Here is a 25,120-nt window from a genome sequence, read left to right as displayed (position 1 = left end):
AGCTCAAATGCAGCATAAGAAACAACCATGATTCATAGTTATTGATGATTTTTTTATTTTGTTTCATTAGTTATTTTTTTTTTTTTTACCCATTTGTTGTTGATTCATTTTATTTGTTATTGTTATTTTTCAATTTGTTATTGATTCATTTTATTTGTTATTGATTCATTTGTTATTGATTTTTTTTTTTTTTTTTGTAAATTTGCTTATAATGCTATGGTTTTCAAAAAATTGCGGAAACAGTAAATATATTTGCAAAAACTAAAATAGGGAACGCAAAGTTAACAAAAATTTTTGACTTGAGAAAGTATTGTGAATAAGTACCCTAAACCGCAATTTGTTAAGGCAAAAATTAACTTTTAAAAATCATTTTTACATTTTTAAATAGTACAAAAAATTCTCTTCATTCCTATACTATGACCATTTAAAGTGTTTTTAAAATTTTTTTTGGCTTTCATGAAATGCAAAAGAAAGTAATAATAATAATACTAATAAAACAGTATTAATAATAATATTAGGTTTTTCGTTAACTCTTACCCCAGTTAAATATTTTTTTGATTGGTTCGATAGTTTTTTAGTAGTAACAAAATTGAAAAGCTATTTTAATCGATTTATACCCAGTTGGCACGCGTCGTCTGGTCGACATACCGTAGACCTAACGGACGTCCAGATGTCCGTACGACGTCTGGTGGACGCCCCACGGATGCCCACTAGGTAAAGATTGATGCCCACTAGGTAATGATTAAACGCCGACATTTATAATTAAAATTTTATTTTAAAAACTAAATGGCACTAATTTGAGTTTTATGCTAAATTTCCAACGGAGTTTTGAGCCTAAGGAACTAATGCCAAATTAATTCATAACAGAGTCTAAAGAAGAGTACTGTAGAACAGTACTAACATTCAATATGCGTATTAAAAACCCCTAATTGAATGGCGTTACGAATGAGGTTGACTACCTGAATCAAAAAAGGAACACTTTTTTGAAAACTCAATATTGGCACTGGTACAAGTATACGTGAATTTACTGTTTTAAAAACATTTATAAAAAAACGCGTAAAGCAAAGTTAATAGCCAAATTTGTTTCGGTTTTAAATATATTTATTTGCTTTAAATGCTATGATAATTTTAAAATGGCTCAGAACTGAATTGGGTGTTTATTCCGCAAAATTTACTTAGGCTGTCTTTATATTAAAAAAGCAAGAATAATTTGTAAAATTACAATAAAAAACTATATAAAAATAAAAAGAAAATACTCAACGGAAAAATTTTAAAAGTATCCTACTTTTTTAAATTATTATTGTTTATTCACAAAACATTACTATTAAAACATTCTAATCAAATATTAATCATAGCTATAATTAAAATTGTCATTGCAGTTATACAATGAGACTAATGCAGAGTTCGGTGTAAAAGATTCACGATTCATTCAAACATTGATCCATTTTTCATTTTATTCGGTAACACGATTTCAAGCACTAATGTTAAACAAAAACAAATTAAGCACAAATGTTAAACAAATAAAAATTATAACTAAATTACTACATGAATTTATTTCATAAAAAGCATGTAAAGAATAAATAATTAATCTTTTATGCAATTAAAAACTAATAAACTTATGAGTACCTCACATTCGACTGAATAGATCTTGCAAACAGAATCTGTCTTGTTTAACATGACTTCAAATCTTTGTATACACTAAATTAAAAGCATATGCACGTATTTATGTATGTATGTATGTATGTATGTATGTATGTATGTATGTATGTATGTATGTATGTATGTATGTATGTATGTATGTATGTATGTATGTATGTATGTATGTATGTATGTATGTATGTATGTATGTATGTATGTATGTATGTATGTATGTATGTATGTATGTATGTATGTATGTATGTATGTATGTATGTATGTATGTATGTATGTATGTATGTATGTATGTATGTATGTATGTATGTATGTATGTATGTATGTATGTATGTATGTATGTATGTATGTATGTATGTATGTATGTATGTATGTATGTATGTATGTATGTATGTATGTATGTATGTATGTATGTATGTATGTATGTATGTATGTATGTATGTATGTATGTATGTATGTATGTATGTATGTATGTATGTATGTATGTATGTATGTATGAATGCATGCATGCATGCATGCATGCATGCATGCATGTATGTATGTATGTATGTATGTATGTATGTATGTATGTATGTATGTATGTATGTATGTATGTATGTATGTATGTATGTATGTATGTATGTATGTATCTATGTATGTATGTATGTATGTATGTATGTATGTATGTATGTATGTATGTATGTATGTATGTATGTATGTATGTATGTATGTATGTATGTATGTATGTATGTATGTATGTATGTATGTATGTATGTATGTATGTATGTATGTATGTATGTATGTATGTATGTATGTATGTATGTATGTATGTATGTATGTATGTATGTATGTATGTATGTATGTATGTATGTATGTATGTATGTATGTATGTATGTATGTATGTATGTAAGTATGCTTAAAATTTTAATCAATAAAAAAAATAGTACTCTTACCCATTCACTCATGTTACTTAAGGAAACGTTGCAACTTTTTAAATTCAAGCTGTGGTACTTCCTTAGTAGAGTATTTATTAAAAGCATAGACTTATCATCAGCACAACTAACACATTTGTTAAAGTGTTTTGTGCTTGTTTTTATATCGTTTATACTGTTCCTTTTTAGTCCAAAACGCGGTCCTACAAAATTATGTTTTGATAGATGAGTATGTTTCTTAGTAAATAAAAAAACTTTAACTTTATATCGCGACTTTGTTAATTAAAAAATTTAATTAAAAAAAGCCTAACCTTGCGTTTTTAATAGTTCAATTGAAACCATTAAGATAATAATTGTAAAACGATTCATTATTAAAAAACCTTTTGGGAGTTGTCGTTAATGTTTGAACGGAGTAGATGGTTGTTGTGTTTTTTAGTGTTCGACAATATATTTATAGGAAACTATAAACAAACATTTGCGCAAACTGTATTGACAAATAAAAGTCACTAAACCTATTCAATAAAGTTATTATGGAATTGGAAAAAGGCTTTTAACTCACCTAAGAGCAAACATGTTGTTTATGTTCCTGTTAACGGAGTTTTGAGAGTAATCGGATTGTAGAACATCTTTTTCCTAATGGTTAGGTATCTACTCAAAAGGTGAGTTTCAATAACGTAAATTTGTACCTAAAATTAAAGTCACAACTTTATACAATTTATTTAACTCAATACATTACCAAAACTTAACTCAATACATTAACAATATTGTCACGCGAATCCAATGATCCACACACACATTTTCTTGCTTAAAATGTAAAAATAAGCACTATAATTAATATTTACCAGACGTAAAACTTTTACTACATAAAAGTATGGGTAATATGATCCTCGGGTTGTGTATATTTGCAGCTAAAATTAAAAATATAAACTCAAATATATTTTTTGAAAGTTCATAACTAAAAAACTTCGGTAAAAAAAATAAAAAATATATATATATATATATATATCAATATTTTTATATTTATAAAAGTTTGATAGAATAAGTTGTATTTTCACTAAGTGTAATTTCTTTCAAATAGATATTAAAACTCAGGCTGCTTGGCAGCGAAAATAGTGTTTATGCTAAAATCCCCACCATCGTGCTTTGCTATAAATAGGCTTTCAACCAATGGAGAAATGCTCAGAGTATACTGTCTCTGTAAAAGCAAGTAATAGCTAAATATTTTTTTACTGTTTGTTCTATACTTGAATATTTGACATTATTTCAACAACAACAATTGTTGTTAACTTTGTTCATTGCAACGAACCCTTAAAAAGACTTAAGACTCTGAAGATCTCAAGATCAATTATGAGCAGGTAAACACGCTTTGTAGAAAAGTCAGAAGATTAAATCATCTAAAAGCTGAACATAGACAAAGTTAATGGCCTAAAGTTATTAATTTACTTTAATAGTTTAACCAAGTACGTCATTAAAAAAGCAACTTTCACAAGTCACGAAAGGATTGCAATAGTTATTTTTCGTGCTGAAGCTAACCTTTTGAAAATTCTGCTTGATATTTTAAAGATCGAAAGCTCTAAGTTAATTGAGTAGATCATTTTGATTTAGATTATACTAAAATACTATGAGATGTCAGATCAGATCATTGGGGTGTAGGCTATGAGGTGTCACATAAAATCATAGTAGTGCAGGCTAACACCAGAGCCTATAATCAAATCCTGCAACATAGGAAAGTAAAAAAGAATCATAAGGAATAATTTAATTTGTGTTTTAGGTAGGACTTATGAGAGGCGCGTGTCTCAGCTTACGAACTTGTTCTTGACCCATAAAAATGTCAAAGCAAACACCGCTATGTTTCACTCCAGCAACTATGACCAGAAATGATCTGAGATGAGCTAATAAAAATTTAAATGTTTATTAAATTGGAAAGGCCGCATGATTTAAATTATGTGCTTCTTTGCATAGTCCTGTAGTAGAAACTAAAGTATCCTTCACCACATAATTTCACCACATTTTTTAAAGAAGAGGTAGCAAGTTTCTTTTCCTGTCTTACTTTCGTGACGTAATGATATCTAATTAAAAAGCTCAGAATCCAAGATTTTGTCCCAAACTATCAAAAAAAAGCTGTGAATGAAGAAAGATAAAAGGTTTTGTGAGATAGAGAAAAGTTATTTTTCAAGCTCTCTCCATGTGAAAAACAGATTGCAGTAGTATATGAATAGGCTGAACGCAGAGATGTAGTCAAGACAGTAAAGGCCAAAACAAAGATAAAGAACAAGATATTTGGGCTTAAGACCATGACCAAGACCTAGATTAAATGCTTTAAGACCATAACCAAGATATTAAACAATCAACCCAAGATCAAGACTAAGACTTGGAAAGTTTTTACAAGGCCGGGATCAAGACTTAGGTTCTAAGAAACCCAACACAATAAAACTCACTCTCACACATATAAAAGGTAAACAGATTCTATCTGTTGACTTTCTTCGCACCCCTTATTAATTAATTAGGCTTACGTATATGTATTTATAATACATTTTTCTGGTTAAGAATGTTGACTGCTGGATCTTGTTAATTTATTGCATGGGTTTTGCTTGTGTCTTTGTTTTTATGACAAGACAACTCATTCTATCATCTCTTAATAAAGGTGCAGCTCTAAGACTCAGTTTTATGATTTTAAGGCCGGCTGATGGTCAGGTTTCAATAGCTCTCAGAGAGACCGATTCTATTAACAGCTGTAAAATATTAGAGCACTAACAGTGCCGTGTTGCGCAAGGATGGTGTCCCTGTTTGTACTTTTGGTTTGTATTCTTGAGGCTACATTTGGAGCCATTGTTACGGCTTTGGGTTTATTAATTAAAAAAAAGGCAATTGCTTGGAGTATTGGTATTGAAAGTGTACTGAGTACTATCTGTGCTTTGAGTAAAGTTTTTTAGTATCAAAAACTAAAAAATACAAAAAACCATTATCTCTAAAAACCAAGTTCTCTAAATCTATCAATCACTAATATTCGTGGTCTTTAAAGTAAATTTTCTTTTGTTGATTCTTATCTCTTGCAAAGTTCACCAGACCTACAAGCTCTTTGTGAGACGAATTTTAGTTCAGCTGTCTCATCTTGTGATAAGACAACTGAAATAAATTTCGTTAGTGTTGATGACTATCTTCCTTTTATTCGTAAATACTCCAAAAGTCACATGCTTGGCCTTGGCATTTACATTCGTAAGAATTCACTCATTTGTTGGGAAACTAAGTTTCAATCCACATTCTATTTTTTTATGTACTTTTATTTATCTCCACTTCACTCTATCACCTTTCAGTATGTTCTCTATCGCTTTCCTTCATCTCAAGACTGCGCTTTTTTTGATGTTATTTCTGATCAAATTAACTATGCCTTCATTCAATATTGTTGTTGCTGGGGAATATATTGATCATCACAATGAATGACTTGATTCTAATGTCAGTGACTCTGCAGATGTTAAGACCTCAGAGTTCAGTTTCTTTACATTCTTGTTTCTGATCCTGGTCAGTGCTTAGTTTCTTCACATTCACCGTTAGGTGCTTCTAATCACGGTTTGGTCTCTCTAAAACTGTTATTTTATTCTTCTTCATTATCAGAATCCCCCTATCATCATACCTCTAAACAACTATTTTAAAGCTGACTGCAACACTTTACATGATTTTCTTTGTGACGGCCTTTGGGTAAAAATCTTTCGTCTTCCTGTTGAAAAATGTGCTATTTATGTAACTTCTTGGATTCATACTGGCATGGAGTTGTTTAATCCCTCTTGACAACTCCAAGTCAAGCCTCTCTCTACTCCATGGTTTTTCTCTCATTATGCTGCTTCAATTTCCAATTGTAACCATTCCTTCTTATCTATTGCTAAAATAATTCTCCAGAAAACAGACGACTGTTTACTTTTGTTACAAGCCACTGTAAAAATGTTTTGTCTAGCGCCAAACCCGCTATTCTCATGTCACAAAATCTTGTATTTCATTTTAAAAATTAGGCTCCCAAGACTTCCGGCGAATCTTTAACTGTGTCTATAATAAGGGCAAATCTGTCATTCCACTTCTCTTACATTGTTCAGATTTTGTTAACTTACCTAAAGACAAAGCTGAGCTGTTTGCTAATAACTTTTCATCAATCTCATCTCTTCATTTCACTAAAGCTCTCCGGAGCTGTCGTCTATATTTTCAAAATTTTTTAACAAGTGTTTATCAGAGTCTTGTTTTCCAGCCTGCTGGAAAACAACATCTGTTATCCCAGTTTTCAAATATTCTGGAGAGCAATCTGATTCGTCTAACAACTGTCCCATTATTTTCTTTCTATTATAAGCAAGGTTTTTGAGTCTTTATTTTACAAACACTTAATCTTTCATCTTGAATATATCAACTTGTTTTCTCGTCATCAATAACGATTTCGATATTCTCGTTCTACTGCTGTTTGTTAACAGTAATAACCAAACGGTGTTACCGTGCATTAGAAAAATAAGAAGAGGTTATATCTATCGCACCCTACATTTCTAAAGCCTTTGACATAATTTAATATGCTGGTCTTCTTCATAAGCTCTCTTCATACGGTGCATCATTTACGTATTATTACTTTGTAAAAAGAATACATAAACAAATCAAAAAATAATAACACAGATAGTTTTAATTAAACATTAAAAAAAATTAAAAGATTTTTTTTAAATTCTCCTAAAATAAAATTTTTAGTTAGAATCTTGTCAAACCAACGCGATGAACTCTTATTGAAAGCGGGAAGTTGCGACGATATACGGTTTGTTATTAATAACTAATCTATTCATTGAATTGATATTTTTTGTTAGAATTAAGAAAGTAAAAGACAGTAGAGGTCTGAAACCAAGACCAAGACCAAAACTCTAGGCTTTCAAGACCAAGACTAAGACCAAGACTTTAGGTTTCAAGACCAATACCAAAACCAAGACAGTTAAATATGAGTCTCGAAGCGTCTCGAGACCAACACTTTGGTCTCGAGACCTTAATCTCTGGCTGAACGCTACATCAAGATGATCCAACATGTTATTACTCTCTAAAGCATGTAAAAAAATGACTTCATTAAGCACAAGCTTTGCTTAAAAGACAACAGCACCAAGAAAACTCGTTTTTTTGTGAAAATAGAACGATTTTTTTCACTTTTGTTATTATGATCAGTTAAAAGCGAAAATTGCACAAAGAATAGACAAACGCAGTTGGAAACCACTAAACAAGATTCAGAAATGATTTTCTAGATTTGCAATTGTACTGTGAATCGCTCTCTTAAAGTAGCCCTTAAATGAAGTTACCCCGTCATAACTTTCCCTACTTCCCAACTCGCAACTCGGTTTGTTGTAGCCAGTTCTTTGTGTAATGTGCCTTGGTATCACGGCTGTCCGAGAGACATAGGAAACAAGGAAATTTTGTGAAATCTCCTCGTAGACCCATGTGGAATGATACCATTTTGAAGTCACCAATGATCTCCTATCCGTAGTCATCATACTTTAATGCATTCAGCAACAATTTGACCAACGTAGTACATTTTTTATGATAATGCTTAATGTATTTTAGTGTCGAACTTATTTTTTACCAAGATAAGAATATTTTACTCTGTAAGAACCAGGTTCGAACCACCACCTATTCAAAAATTACATAACCTCAAACCTACACTACCTCAAATCCAAAAATGACATAAAATAACACTAAAGCACAAAGATAAAGATTTTGACAATTAAAAAATTTTCTTGAAGACTACTGTAACTAGTTGAACAGTTTTGTAAGTCAAAATTGAAAAACTTAAACTAGCTAAATAAAAACAACAGAGAGAAACAACAACAGAGAAAAACAACAGCAGAGAGAAAACAACAACAGAGAAAAACAACAACAGAGAGAAAACAACAACAGAGAAAAATAACAACTGAGAAAAAACAACAACAGAGAGAAACAACAACAGACAAAAATAACTAGTTGAACAGTTTTGTAAGTCAAAATTGAAATACTTAAACTAGCTAAATAAAAACAACAGAGAGAAACAACATCAGAGAAAAACAACAACAGAGAGAAACAACAACCGAAAGAAACTAGAAGTTGTAAGAAAAGCCACATGGTTTAAAGCACTTTATACATCAGCAAATAAAAGTCTTTTGTTCCTAGAAAAAAAGTTTACTGGAAAACCAAAGAATAAAGCAAACTAAACCCATTTTTGCATACTTTCTAAACTTTTATAAAAGAGTATAGATTCATTTTAACTTTTTAACAAAGTATTCACTTTAACTTTTTAACAAAGCTCTTGTTCTCTACTAAAGTAAATTTTATTGTTTTTACGGAAATTCTATCAATAAGACTCCAGATTGCTATGGACCCAAATCCGCCAAAGAAAGAAAAACGAGCCCTGAAATTCTAAGATATTTTTGATTTTAATGAGTGTTTATAAAATTGTTCATTTCAAAAAATCCTAAACTTGAAAAACCTTTTGCTTTTTAACTAATTTTTTTTGAATAGCTTTGCAGAGTTTTTATTGACTATTTATTTATTTAGTCTTCTATTGACTATTTTATTGACTAAATCTCTATTGCCTCTGACCTAATTGATCCCAATTGGAGGAAAAAAGCCTCGGGATTTTTACATATTTTCTTGATAATTGTAAATTTATATGAACTTTTTTAATAAAAAGTTCAAAAAAGGTCTCGCTTTTTATCTAAAGTTAATTATTGAAGTTTTTACAAATAATTGATTGATTTTGAACCCGATTCCTCAAAATGGGTGAGGTGATATCTAAGATCCTATAAATATACCAGCAACTCACGTAAGTACATTTGCTTAAAGTGGAATACAACTTTTATCATTGGTGCTATCCTCTAGAAGAAATACATTAAATTATGGGATTTCCCAAAGAGTAACCAGAATAAAAGAAATTACTCAGTTGAAAACCTTGTTTCTGATTTGACTTGTATTTTCTCCTCAGTGAAAAAAGGCTAATTTCAATTTTGTACATCCAGTAAAAATTCGAGTATTTAGCATTAAAGCAACAGTTGTCACTAACAAAGATAAGTCTAAATTTTCATCTCTTATACATATGCTTGATATCATTTATTTCTTCAAAAGTTAAAGCTGAAATTACTTCAAAGAACTATTCCTCTAATTTGACTCTTGAATCTAATAGCGACATTATTCCTGTAATTTCAGAAAACGGGTTAATCCATAGTTAAACATAAGGCTTCCGTTGCTAAAATTATTTTTCTCATAAACTGCAGCTCGCGGTCCAAATAATAATTTGTCATAGTTTTACAAAATTTTTTTCACACATTTCTCTTTAGTACTCTCTAAATTAATGAATTCAATACCGGGATACCAGGATACCGAAAACGGGGATACTGGTTGATTTTGTTCCGTTTTATATACCGGTATAAAAAGACCTAAATACCGGTATTTCGGTATTATAATGGTTGTTTTTTTATTCATTAATTTTAACAATATTTGTATACTTCATTTACTTTTTTAAATTGATTTATAAAGAAAGTTTTAAAACTAAAATGAACCAACTTTTGAGTATATATCAAAATGCGCCTATTTTAAGGAAAGTTTTAAAACTAAAATGAACCAACTATTAAGTAAATATCAAAATGCGCCTATTTTAAGGAAAGTTTTAAAACTAAAATGAACCAACTTTTATGTAAATATCAAAATGCGCTTATTTTTGGGACGTATGGCATTGTCTAATTTCAAATTATAACTATACGAAAAGTCGTAATCATTTTTGGTTATTTTTTTATATATTTTCTATTCTTTCATATATGTTTGAACTGTTTGTGTGAGTAAAAACCCAATATATAAATGAAAAATTGCCAAACTGACTCTAACTCATTGATGAAAAATTAAAGTGTTTTATCGATAAGCTTTTGACATCAAATGTAATGGTTTAAACTCAGTGCTCTAAGTTTAAACCATTATACGTGGTGTCAAAAGATTTTAAAGAGTTTAACTCATTAATACTTTACTTATTATAACTTGACTCATTATTAAAACCATTTAAATTCCTAAGAGTTTCAAAACTACGGGTTGCTTTTGCTATTCTTTTTTGAAACAAATATAAATGCTTATACTTTAAAACAATGCGTTAAACATTCTTTTATTCTTAAAGTTCTTGATTTTACTTTTTTAGTTATTAGTAATATGGCGAGGATCTTAAAGTGAAAAACGTCTTTACATTCTATACATGTTATGAAATCTATATATTTAGAAATATAAAATATTACTTTGATATTTGTTTTGAAATAATTACCTAGCGCAACTTTTGTAAGTTAACAAAACTCACATTTTTAAGTTTGGATTTAAATATTTATATTTAGTTTATTAAAATATTAAATGTTTAAATCAGTCGCATATTTATAAACTTGAGATATAAGTTTAAGATAATAATTTGATAAAATGGTAATAATAACTGTAATAATAAGTTTTTTATTATTTTAAACTTCTCTAAGTATTAAACCACGTTTAGAAAGCTCCACAAAAATAGAAGTTAGAGTTAATAAGTTTGAGATAATAATTTAGCCAATTAATAATTAATAATTTAGTGCGGTTAAAAAGGTTTATTGAGCATTCAAAAGGCGGAGATTAAAATTTTGTTAGATTTTTCTTTCGCAAAGATGTAAAAGGACATAATGCAAAGCGTAAGAAGCGCGCAAAAATTATAAAAACAGCAGGTGACTTGACAAGCGACCTTTATGCAAATATTTAAAAAACCAAGTATGGGGTAATGTTTCAAAGCGAGATGCTATTGAACTTCTTGGTGAACCTAGTTAAAAATCTGATACGCCCCCTAGAAAAACGACAAAATTTTTTGTAAACACTACAAAAGAGTCGCTGGATGCAGTCCTATCTAAAATAACAGAACTTGATGGGCTTTCATTCAGAATTTTCACAACATTTGATGATCTTCGAAAATCATTAGAAGCATTAATTTTAGTCGATAAACTTCCGAAATCCGAAACTTTTCGGCATTTAGTAATTAAAGAAATATCAGGATATAAATTAAATTAAAAAGGTTTTACTATTACTTTGATGAGTGGACTTCTTTAAGAAACTGAAGATACATAAACGTGATTTTTCATTCGGATTCAAAGTTTTGAAATTTAGCACTACTGCAAATCAATGGAAGTTTACCTGCAGAAAAACCTGTTACAGTTTTGAGTGAAAAATGGAATCCGAATGATTTGTTATTTGAAAAGAATATAGTTTGTTTAACAAATGATGGTGCATTAGTTTCGTAGAAAGTTGGCAAATTAGTGCCGGCTGCTCAGCAGTTGTGTTTGGCCCATGCAATTCAACTCGCAGTTGTAGATATTCTATATAGAAAAGAAACAACAAAAAAAAAACCATCTGCTTGAATGAATCAATAGACATCAATCCATATTCCGAAGAGCACGAAATATATGGTGCCTTTAAAAATATTGCAAATACATATGAGGATAGATTAGTGATGGATTACGAAATACGAGAACTAGATACAGACATAACACATAGTCAAAATGGTCATCTTATACAAAAGTAAGAAAAAATGTGAAAATATTTAAATGTTCACCGTACAAAATGAGGTACTACAGAATTATGTAAATCTCGATTTTGGTAAAAATAACTTCTTAATCGCAGTTTCTAAAACTAGATGGATTAGCCTATTAGCAATGCTCGAATGTTTTTACAAAATAAAATCATACATTCAAAAATTAGATATAGATTTAAAACTTAGTACAAGTTTTACAGAAATTGATTTTAAAGCAGTGTTAGCTACTGTCTAAGCAATTTGCCGTTAAAATTAGCCTTTGGGTCACTTTATTGCAAAGGTGCTAACTTAATTTCTGCTGATGCAGCAATGAAATTTTGTTTGACATGCTGAGTGAAATTAAGTTATCGTTGAGCAATTTATTAGTGTCAAAAGAACGTACCATTGCAAGAAGAAGGAGTTATCTGATTAAATTTCTTATCTGCATAAAGGTCTATATCAGCGCTGGCAGTTTTTTTGACGGAAGAGCCGCATATAAATACTGACGTTTGTCAAAGAGCCGCAATAAATATGTTAAAATGCCAACTTTATTTTATAAAAAAATAATTGGCTAAAAAATAAAAAAATATAAAATGTTAAATTTAGATTTTTTATACAACAATATTTAGATTTTTTTAAATGGAAATTGTACTTTTATAAATAAACTTAGTATTTACTGAAATTTATTTATGTTTAGTATTTTTATTCCATAAATTCAAGTACTTAGTTTTTGTTACAATAAAGTAGGTAAACAATTCTTTAAACGTATGTAGAAAATATGTAGAAAAAATTGAGGAAGCATCTCCAATAGGCTCGCAAGCTGCCGCGACCCGCCGCTAACCATTGCCAAGCACTGCTTTACTTTTAGCCAGCTGTGAAAAATGCCTTCACCAGCCATGAAAATAATTAGCCATAGCCAGCCGTTACAATCATAGTTAGTTAATTGATTTAAATCATTAAACTAGTTTATGTCCAATATTTGGCATATTATTCTATTATTTTACCTACCAATCGTTTCGTAATATAGTATTTGGTATAACCATGGAATTCCATGATATAAATATAAACCCGAGACTGGGTTGAAATACCAAAAGTCTTATGTTCGAATACTTAATTTTTGCGCAATAAAAAAAGTCTCTTGGAGTCGGAAAACAGTAGACTTCGTATATCATTAAAAATAGTTCCCATCTGCGCCATTTAAATTTTAAAATGAAAAGAAATAATCATTCTAAAGGTAAGAATTATTATTACTGTATATATATATATATATATATATATATATATATATATATATATATATATATATATATATATATATATATATATATTTATATATATATATATATATATATATATATATATATATATATATATATATTATATATATATATATATATATATATATATATATATATATATACCAGCACAAAGTCAATTTGAATTCAACAGAGATATTTGTCTGTTAGTATGTTCACATCTTAAGCCTTTCTTTAGCTTAGTTAAAAGATCTGGGTTTCAAAATTTTTGTTAAACAAATACTTCTGTTAAATAAAGAGTTGTCGAAGTTCTACAATCATGTGTAAGTAGAACTTTGATTATGAATGGTTGGACTGACAAGCATAATTGTTTACCTTATTTTGGAATTCGTTTAAGTGTTGTGCATGGTTTTACCCAAGATAAGCATTTTTATTATTTAACACAATTGATGGTGCAGCTAATATGAAAAAATTATTAAAGCTTTTAGGCCATGAACGTATTACATGCACCGCACATGGAATTAATCTGCTTTTAACCTCAGACAGCTTAAAAAAATTTTTAGAATTAACTTTACTTGGAAGCAAATGCAAAGAAGTAATAAAAGCTTTACATTTTAAGGGATATATGCAATCAAATGAAATTGAAACTGTGAATAATTAGGAGTTGTTCAAAAGAACTACAACTCGCGTTGACCAGCTAATAGCTGATGAAGAGAATCCAATTCTGGATTTTGAAATTGAAACTGAAAATGCAACCATTCTTCCGCAAACTCAGCTAACTAAATTTGTTAGTCAGGCTGATAAAGAGTATTCACTTCTGGATTTTGACATACAAACTAAAAATGAAAAAATTTATTCAAAAATAAAGTTACGTAAGTGTCATGAGAACAGTTCTTTAAAAAATAGTGTCCCAACAAGATGGAATAGTACTCTTGAAATGATTGAATCTATCTTAGTTCTAAAAACTCATGTTGATACAGTGTTAAAATTTGGAAAGTATGATTCATGTTATCTTCCTGAAGATTTAGAACTTTTGCAGGAACTGCGCAATTTTTATTTCCATTTCGAGAACTGACTCTACTTGTTAGCGAAGGAACACCGAATTCGTCTTGCCTTCCACTCATGGTAACCAAAATTAAAAATTTTTGCATTGTTCAAGTCACAGATTCTTCTGCTATAAATGATATAAAAAGTTATTTAGAAAATGCATTGAGAAATTAAAATAGTTAAAGCTCAAATGCAGCTCAGGGTTTTAAACAACTTAGACTGACTTTATCACAGGAAATTGTATAATCTTCACTAAATTCTGGAGCAATATTAGAGAATAGCAATAGATTGCAAGCTGAAATGAATTTTTATTATACCATTTGTGACAATCAATCACCAACTTTGCAGTTTTGAAAAAAGAATGCAGAAAAATTCCCTATTCTAGCATCCAAAGCCAAGGTAGAAGATATTTTTACTTTTGACATTAAACTAATATTAGTGACAAAAATAACAACTACTAAAATATACGGTTAAGATAAAAATATAGTTGATTCTGATTTTTTATTAACAAATACATATTTGTTATAATTGTTTTGAAAAAAAAAGTTATTTAGCATTAAAAATATTAATTTTTTTTTCTGAAGTTTAATGTTGCTTATTTTACATAGTTTCTATTGTTGCAGGTTTATCTTGCATTGAGCATCGCCATTGTACCAGTTGAATGTCTTTTTAACACGACTGGTCTAATCTTGAATGGAAAGAGATCATCCTTGGTACCATATAGAATGAATACAGTTTGTTTTATACATGATAACTATCCAAATGCTGGTCTGTGAGCTTAGACTCGCATTTTTTAAATAAGGACAATATTTATGTTTTTATTTCATTTTGATGGCGTTTGTATTTCGTATATATATAATCATTATATGCAAAGGTTTGGTTTGATTAATGTTGTCAGTATTATACTTGTATATGTGTCATTATTTTACTCTATATATATATATATATATATATATATTTATATATATATATATATATATATATATATATATATTTATATACATATATATATATATATATATATATATATACATATATATATATATATATATATACATATATATATATAAATATATATATATATATATATATATATATATATATATATATATATATATATATATATATATATATATAATATATGTATATACAATACAATAAATCGGCTAGCCAACCTCAAAAATGTAGGTTAGCCGCTCATTTCATCAGCTTGCCGGTTGGAAACTTTTTTACCCAGCCATAAAAGTAAAATTCCGTGGCTAGGAGGGCCTTATCTCCAGATCATAATTTTTTTAAGTTAATACAATTACAACAATCATAAATTTTTTAATAAGAAGAATTGGGAGCAAGATATAAAAATCTAAAGATAAAAAGGTTTCTTTAAATAAAATTATTTAAATATATTTGAATTAAACTTCTTTTTATTCGAATTAAACTATAACCATTTAATAGCATAAGTTACTAAAAACTGCAAAATACCAAATAAATAAATCCCTACAAAATAATTTTTTTTTTGAATGAACTTCAATTAAGTTCAAATTACTTTTATTTGTACAATTAAAAAATAACTTTTCATCATTCAGCAAAAATTAGACAAAAACAGAAAGAGTTCTTTTTATAACATCCATTATTTTCTAAAAGACCATTAGAAAATTCTTCTTGCATAGTAACTTGCATAACTTACTATACATTAATTAGGCACTAAGATTTTGAACAATACTGGTAAGTTTTTAAAATCTGGTTGTAGTTGATATTCTAAGCAACTATAACAAATGTTCACTAGCTACATTGGCACGATACTTTGATTTAACATATTTCATCGTCGAAAATAAAGATTCACATGTACATGTTGAACCAAAAATTGAAATGACTTTTATACTAATCATTTTTAGTTGAGGATACTTAACTTCAGGAACTATTTTCCGAAAATTTAATAGTTTAATAATTTAATAATTTAAAAATTTAATAATTTAATAATTTAATCCGAAAATAATAAAAGTTAGTGATTTATTCAGCATTTAAAGATTTTGATTTTCTTGGAGATCTTATAATTCCATTTCAAATTGAGATGCTTCTTTGAGTATGTTTCCGGAAATTAGACAACCACCACTAATAGTATCTATTAAAAAAGGATTTACTAAAAATGCTAATGATGATTTAAGAGCATACAAATCTTTAAAGCTGTTTTGAAAGACTTCGAATAATTTCTGTAGTTTTTCAAGGTATGATTCAATCTTATGACCATCATACCGAATTGTTGGATTAGAATTATGAATCATTTTTATTTGAGGAAAATGATTAAAAGTTAAGTTAAGATCTTTCTGAAATAGAGAATTTTTGTTTGAAAACCATATATATTTTGAGCAAGATCAGATATTTTTTTTTTCTTTTCCCTGATGTGACAAATTCAGATTTTGTAAATGTTGCAAGACTTTATTTTGTAAACTCTCCATCAGTGTAAGGATGTTTACTTCTTAAAATATTCCAAGCAATAGTTAAACTTGCTTCTGTTGCAATATTTGATTTTTTGCTAGAAGATGAAATTTTCCAGCAAAAAATCAAAGAAGAAGAAAAAAAATTTATTGATCTTTAAATATTGTTTCAAGCAACTCGATTTTATTTTTTTTATAACACAAATTTAATGGGTATTCCTCAGAAAAATAAATATGTTTAGTTTCATACTGACGTTTAACGTTCATGATTTATTATCAGTATTACAAATTAAGCACATTTATTTTCTTATTCAATAAATGCGTATTTTTCTGTCCAATCATATTGAAATAATCTGTTCTCTTCTTTAAATTTTCTTTTCTTACTTTTATTGCGAAGAGCATTATTGTCACCTTTAACTATATCCATTTTTCAAACAATTTGTCTTCCATCTAAGTATAATTCAAGTTATATATATATATATATATAAATATATATATATATATAAATATATATATATATATATATATATATATATATATATATATATATATATATATTTGTATATATATTCCTAATATTTGTATATATATATATATATATATATATATATATATATATATATATATATATATATATATATATATATATATATATATATATATATATATATATATATATATATATATATATATATATATATATATATATATATATATATATGCTCAATGACGTTCTAAGAGCCACTATTTGGCCATCCCTGGTCTAGATGATGATATAAGGAACTCAAACTTTATAGGTTTTAATTTTCAGCATTTTAATTTTCCGCGAATGCACATCTAAAGCGAGTAAATCTGGTAACTTAAAAAGGACTCCTGTTGAGAAACAAGCCCAGGAAGTTGACGAAGGAGTAAATTGAAAAATCAATGAAAAAATAGATGTACAAAGTCATTTGAAAACAAATGAACTATAAGGTCGTTAGTAAACAACTAGAATGCGCTGGTGATATAATCAAGTATCTAAAAAAAGAAATATGTCTCGTAGAAAATGAAGTTGTGCAAATGCCTCCAACAGGTTTATAATCTCCTTTAAACGATTCGGCCAACTAGCGTTGAATATCAAAGAAAATTTCATGCTGCCGATGTTGTTTAAACAATTTGCTGTGCAGAATGGATGACAAAGTTCTGGATGTTTTTTTTTAAGGGGTTTCTTTACGATAAAAGTTTTACCGAATAGATCAATAAAATTGCATGCTTTCCTAATATTTGTGATTTGTACATTTTTTACTTTGCTTTAAAAAAATTTAGTTTATTTATACTGGTTTTAATACCGGTATTCTGGTATAATATTTATAATATTTTAATAATATTTTTATTTTACCGAATTACCGGTATTAATTTTTTGACCGGGGTTGGATGCAATACTCTAAACTATTTATTAAATGTTTAACTGAATCTTGATTTCACGCCTGCTAGAATATTACATCTATGGTTGCAATTTTCAAAAACTCTGGTGAACACTCTAACCCCTCTAATTACCGTTCAACTAATTTTTTCTCAACAATCTATTAGCAATGGTTTTGTGTCTCTAATGAACAAGTTTTTGTTATCTTATCTTGAGTCTAATAATTTATATTTTGAAATTTAACACGGATTTTGATCCTCTCGTTCTACAACTAACTTGTTAACTGTTATAACAGAAAGATTCTATCGTGTATTACATGGTGGCGGTGAGGCAAGGCTGCTGCTCTTTACATATCAACGGTTTTTGATAATGGCATATGCTTGGCTGGTTTTTTTCCATAAGGTCGCCTCATATGATGTATATGTAAAAGTTTAGGAGATTATTAAATCATTACTTTTTAAATGCAGTATTAAAGTCGTCCTAGAAGGCTAACAATTTTTTTTACTTTTAGTTCTTTTAGTAATATCTGGAAAAACACAATACTCCGTCAGTAGTTCGGTATTGTTTTTCATCTTTATTAATAATCTTTCTGACAGTTTTATAATTAAAGTTGCTTTGTTTGCTGTCAACTGAACTTTATACTCTTTACTTGAAAAAAAGTCATCACTTTTTGATAGCTTAGAATATACAGAGGATCTTAAACTGATCTCATTTCTGTAACAACTTCTTCTTGTAGTGGCTTGTGAACATTAACTCTAGCGAAACTCAGTTGTTTACTTAATATAGTTATAGCACTAAAGTTAATATTCCTTCACTGATGGATGACAACATTCTTTTCTACTACTTTATGATTTCTCAGGTTATCATTCACAACAGATCTCTCATAAAAATCATTTATAAAACCTATTGCTAGATTAAGTAAAGAGTATGTTTATTAGAATACGAATTTGTGTAAGCAAATGTAAACAAATAAGCATAACTCTCACTTAAAATTAAGTATTCATATAGTAATGATTTATAAAGACATAACATTTAGTACAGTTTTTAATTACAAAAAATATAATTTTTCAGCTACAGTTTTTAATGAGTAATTATTTTTAACATGTTTAATTGGGATTTAATTTCAATATTAAAAGCTGCCAAGCAACTAAAAGATTCTGAAAGTTTTAAAAAAGTATCTATTCATCCAGATCAGAATGAATTAGAAAGAAAATTTACAAAGAGCTTGATCTTAAAAAGAAATAAACTTAATGAAGAGCTAAATTCAAAAGGTCAGTTAAATAATCCCTTTCGATTTGGAATCAGAAATAATGAAGTTAAAAAGATCAGATCAATTTAGTCAAAAAATAAGCCAAAAGGATAAGAAAAATTTAAATCAATGTATGAGTTCCAATGATAATATTTCTGTGTGCAAACCACATAGTTCACTAAACATTAAAACAATGCTTGTTGATTCAAATATTAATAGTAAGGAAGTACATCTGAGTAGTAATTTTTTAAACTGTTTTTATACAAACGCCACATCACTGAATAACAAATTTGATGAGTTAATTTATGAAATAGCTTGTAATCAGATGCAAATTATTATGCTTTGTGAAACCTGGTGGACTGATAAATCAGCAACAAATATTGAAGGTTTTAACTTGTATAGAAAAGATCGTGGACATATTAGAGGTGGAGGAGTTTGTATATACATAAAAAATACAATTAAATCTTATCCTGCAACTGAAAACTGTTTAGTTGATAATGCCATCGAACAAGTATGGTGTTCAGTTGAGATTGGTCTAGAAAATATCTTATGTGGATGTATATATAGAACAGGTGCTGGTGATATATCAAGTTGTCAGAAAATAACTAAATCTATTCGACATGCTTATAAAGGTTGGAAAAATGGTAAATACACGGGAATTCTAATATGTGGAGATTTCAATTTTTCAAATATAAAATGGTTCAATGATGGGTCATGTAAACTTGAAAATGATTCAGATTTGATTGCCTTAGAATTTATAGAATTTTTAAGCGATTGCTTCATATATCAAAATGTCTTATTGCCAACATTTCAAGTTAGCTTTGGGTTTGACACAAATTTATTAGACTTGGTCCTCACAGAAAATAGAAATCGGGTTTTTTCTTTGAATCACTTACCTCCCCTAGGTGGAATTGAACATGGACACCATATATTAAATTTCAAATATTTTTATAAAAACATCAATATTGATCAAAAACCAAAAATAAATAAAAAAATTTTTATATAATAAAGGAAATTATGAAGAACTTTCAAAATATTTTACAAGTTTTAATTGGGAAAATGAATTTAAAGATTTAAATGCTAGTCAAGCTTATAAAAAATGGCTAAGTATATATCATACTGGATGTGGTAAATTTATTCCAATTATTAGTTACGATACAAGTAAAAAATATGCTCCATGGATGACTAAAGAACTTCGAAAAATGGTTAAGTTAAAGAAAAGGTTATGGTACAAATGCAGGCATTCAAGATTTAAACAAACTGACATGGTAAATAACTATAAAACATTGAACAAAAATGTAAAAAAAAGAGTCAATAAAGATATAAGAGCTTTTGAATTAAATCTGGCTAAAAACTCAAAGAACAACCCTAAAAGTGTTTATGCATATATAAATAGTAAAATAGTTATAAAAGATTCAATTAAAGCACTCAAAACCTTTGATGGTTTAATTATAACAAATGAAGTAGATATTGCAAATTGTTTAAATGAGTATTTTGCTTCAGTATTTTTAAAAGATGAGGTATTAGACCATGTAACTTTTCCATCAAAATGTAATTTTCATTGTAGCGATCCAAGTTTTAATGACACTGATGTTGAGTATTAGTTAGTAAACCTTAATGTTAATAAAACAATTGGTGTTGACAAAGTTCACCCTCGTGTTTTCAAAGAATGTTCAAAATCACTTTCTCATCCTTTATCACTGATCTTTAAAATGTCATTTTATAGTGGTGTTATACCAAACGAATGGTTAACTGCAAAAATAACTCCACTATTCAAGAAAGGGGATAAGTTAGATCCTTCAAATTATCGACCAATATCAATAACATCAATAGTATGTAAGGTTATGGAGAAAATTATTCAAAATGTTATGATGAACCATTTGGCTTTAAATAAGTTAATAGCAAATGAACAGCATGGGTTTGTTAATGGTAAAAATTGTTGCTCCAATTTATTAGAGACTTTAGATTTTATAACAAGCAAAATTGAAACTGGTAATAATATTGATATAGTATTTTTGGACTTTGCAAAAGCCTTTGATTCAGTTTCTTTATCGAAATTATGCTGCAAGCTTTATGGTTATGGTTTTCAATCCTATATCCTACAATGGTGTAAATCATTTCTCAGTAATAGAAAACAACGAGTAGTTCTGGGTGAGTTTGTTTCAGATTGGCAGGAAGTCACAAGTGGAGTTCCCCAAGGTTCTGTCCTCGGTCCACTCCTGTTTATCATATTTATAAATGACTTAAAAGTAAACATACTAAATAAATTAGAATTATTTGCAGATGATACAAAAATAATGTCAGTAATTAATAATGAAAGTAACAACAATGCTCTTCAAGAAGACTTAAATAAGTTATTAGACTGGTCGAATAAGTGGTCTATTAAATTCAACAGAGAAAAGTGTAAAGCAATGCACATTGGTAATTCGAATCCTCAATTTAGTTACAAATTAGGAGATCACATTTTGCAAAAAACAGAAGTTGAAAGTGATTTAGGTGTGATAATATCAAATGACCTTAAATGGGAAAATCATGTTATCAGTGTAGCAAATAAGGCAAATCGAACAATGGGTTTTTTTAAAACACGGATTTAAATATCTTGATGTTTCCATATTAAAGTTATTATACAAGTCAACTATTAGGCCACAGCTTGAATATGCAGCATCTGTATGGAGCCCATTTTGTACTAAAGATATTAAAAGACTCGAAAATGTACAGCGTAGATCGACAAGGATTGAATCACTGAAAGGTATCTGTTACGAAGAAAGAAGAAAAATATTAGGTTTACCAACCTTACAAGAAAGGAGAAGAAGAGGCGACTTAATAGAAATGTTTAAAATATTAAATTCAACCGAATATATTAGATTTGAAGAGCCTTTGAGTTTTTATCACAGCATGTACAGATATCGTCATAATAAAAGACTTCATCGACAATATACTAAGAAATTATGCAGGTATTATTATTTAACAAACAGAGTGGTCGACGATTGGAATTTACTGTCACAAGATGCAATCGATTCTGCAAACAAAAACACGTTCAAAAATAGAATAGACAAAATTTTGAACTTTTGATACCAAATTCTATTTACGAACTTTTTTTTTTTATTTTATTTACGAAACTTTACATTTAACGGCTGTTACAGTCAAAACTCTACGTAGTTTTGACTCACCAAACTCAAATAGTTTGTACAGCAATTTTTATATTATTATATTATTATATTAATATTTGTGGATTAACCTTATTCCCCCTATGTCACGCACAATCTACACGACATGTTTTTAAAAAGCTGATATTTGTGAAATATATGGCGGATTGATCTGAAATTTTTTGAGAACTATTTTTCTTTTATTTTTTAAAAAATAGCTTCTGATAACAAATTTGTGCTGTCGAGCAATCAAGGGACGACGTTTGGGAACAAAGTTTAAAGATGTGTCTTAACGGTAACGGTTTCTCTTGAGGTCGAAAGGTTGATGGTTCACGCACAAGATTTAAGTTTTGGTAGCAAGCTTTAAATCCTTTGAAGCAGATACAATGGTTTGAATGAGTTCAATATGGTTGTTAGGTTGAGTGACGATCCTTTTGTCAGGGGACGTACTTTTTTTTAAGGAATAAGCGCGCAGAATGGATGGTGTGCCATCCCATGTAAAGCAAGTTAAACCAAAAAGAAGAATGCAGCACAGCTGAACTAGTCATATGGTGGATTTAGAAATAGGAGATAGAGATGACGATCTGAGAAAAAGCAAAGACGTTGAAGGCGCTAGTGATAGTAAGGATTTGGAGGCAAATACTACAACAATTGATGGTGCAGATTCCTCAGCGGTTGGCAGTGAAATCCAGAACAATGAGGTGCCTCTATGTCAAAGCAACTGAGAATAACAAATAACTTCTAAACTTTCCGATAATTTTTGTTATCGAGCGTTATCTTAGACGATCAAGGAGGAGTGTAATATTTTTGCGTCTAAATAGAAAATACTGGAAGCTTTAATTACGCTGTGTCATTTTTGTAATGACATTTTCATAGTTCTCTAACAACTTTTAATTAGTGATACTTTTATATGTTAATATGGTATTTTATTGTCAATATTTATGGATTACAAAATTGTGTAAATTCTAACATAAACTTTGTATAAACAGTTTCTATTTTCTAATGAAACCTGTCATTTAACTGATATATTTAAAATACATTAAACTATTGACAGTTATCTTCCGATATCTGAAAATATCTGCCAATTTATTGTCACGCAAAAAATTTCCTTGCGTGAAAAGTCTACAATAAGTTAATATAGTATATTGTATTTAATATCCAGACTAAAAAAACAGATGAAGAACACATAAAAGTTGATTTATCCAGAGAACCAGAATCCTCCTAGAATATTCTAAAAGTTTAAAAAAGACTGGACATAACAAACTATGCAATAGCTAATATGAGACATCACACTGGTTTGAAATGAATTGAGGAAATTGTGACAGCAGCAATTAATAATGTTAGACTTATAATATTGGACTATATGTTGCTGATTATTGATCATAAAAAAGAGAGCAGTTGAATTTGGTAATAAGTTTGGTAGTATAATTAGATAAAAACAATGATGTTTATTATACTCTTTTGATGGCAGAACAGATAATATAAAAATAATACCAGAACTTAATGGTGGATATTACCTTTATATTCTCAAGAATAAACATTATTCTGCAGTTATTGAAAAAGTTGGTGGATATCTTGTTTCCGTTTCTCAATACAGGGCTGATTAGAGGAAAATGCTGAGATAGTTGCAGATCACCTTGTTAATTAGTTGATAGAATGCAGTTTAATAAAGCAGTTAAAAGCCATAGGAGGAAACAGCACAAAATTGTGAGTGAGGAGGCAGTGTGATGGGTAGAAAAGAAAACGAGAAATTAGTTTGGATTGTAGACAATCTTCACACCAATTAGTAAGGATTAAGGCACTTAATTATAAAATTAAATAACCCAACAAAGTGTAAAAATTATCAAGCCAATAAGGTCTGATAGATTATCTCAGCAGTTAGCAATGCTAGACATACGAACTTTTCGTCATAACAGATAGCTTACAACGGCACTAAAATTTTGCTGAATTTGGGTTTTCCTGACTATGAATATGCCTGGCTATATGGTACTAACCTTCAAAATATTACCTGGATTGTCAAATTTATTGTAAGCGTTTATACTTCAAACATATTTAACATAAAACTAAAATCATTTTAGGTTTTAAGGACAAATTTAATATCAATTGAAACTCCTCAGGAGCCAGAGGAAACCAGTTTTTAATAAAGTACATTAATACGTTGGTTTACAAATTGTGATATGAAATAAGAAAAAAAAAGAAAGAGTTCAAGCTATGGAATACATTCTTAAGATCTGTGTAAATTAGTACAAACACGCTAATGATTTTAGCCATAGGCATAAAAGTAGACCGGAAAATAGCATTGATGCAAAGAACATTTTTAGTCTATTTGACTTAAGCACTAACGTAACAGAGCCGCCTTTAACATACGATCTTAGAACTGCTATTTTTAAAGATTTATTTGTACCCCAATGGTTGTTCATCTATGGTGTTCTTGTACCAAATCAGTTGAGATGTGTGTACTGATGATTACTGAAGCTGCAAAGCATGTCAACGCA

General features: G+C 28.8%; 2 long non-coding RNA genes across 3 annotated transcripts in view; both read right to left on the bottom strand.

Annotated features, from left to right (window-relative positions):
- The window catches only part of LOC136085042 (uncharacterized), a 7,290-nt gene extending 7,049 nt beyond the window's left edge, over positions 1-241 (bottom strand). The window contains exon 1 of the long non-coding RNA XR_010641026.1: positions 1-241. This exon is cut by the window's left edge and continues 358 nt beyond it. This is a non-coding gene — a long non-coding RNA (uncharacterized LOC136085042).
- A 1,047-nt stretch (positions 242-1,288) lies between these two features.
- LOC136085041 (uncharacterized) overlaps positions 1,289-25,120 on the bottom strand; it is a 28,520-nt gene continuing 4,688 nt past the window's right edge. The window contains exons 2-7 of one of the 2 annotated variants that reach the window (XR_010641025.1): positions 3,404-3,469; positions 3,121-3,247; positions 2,873-3,045; positions 2,583-2,764; positions 1,627-1,698; positions 1,289-1,478 (exon numbers count right to left, since the gene is read on the bottom strand). This is a non-coding gene — a long non-coding RNA (uncharacterized LOC136085041). The remainder of the gene's footprint in view (positions 1,479-1,626; positions 1,699-2,582; positions 2,765-2,872; positions 3,046-3,120; positions 3,248-3,403; positions 3,470-25,120) is intronic. The other variant, XR_010641024.1, reaches the window with a different exon arrangement.

Source organism: Hydra vulgaris, chromosome 09, assembly GCF_038396675.1.
Source record: "Hydra vulgaris chromosome 09, alternate assembly HydraT2T_AEP".
NCBI lineage: Eukaryota > Metazoa > Cnidaria > Hydrozoa > Anthoathecata > Hydridae > Hydra > Hydra vulgaris.
This window is presented reverse-complemented; position numbering and strand designations above follow the sequence as displayed.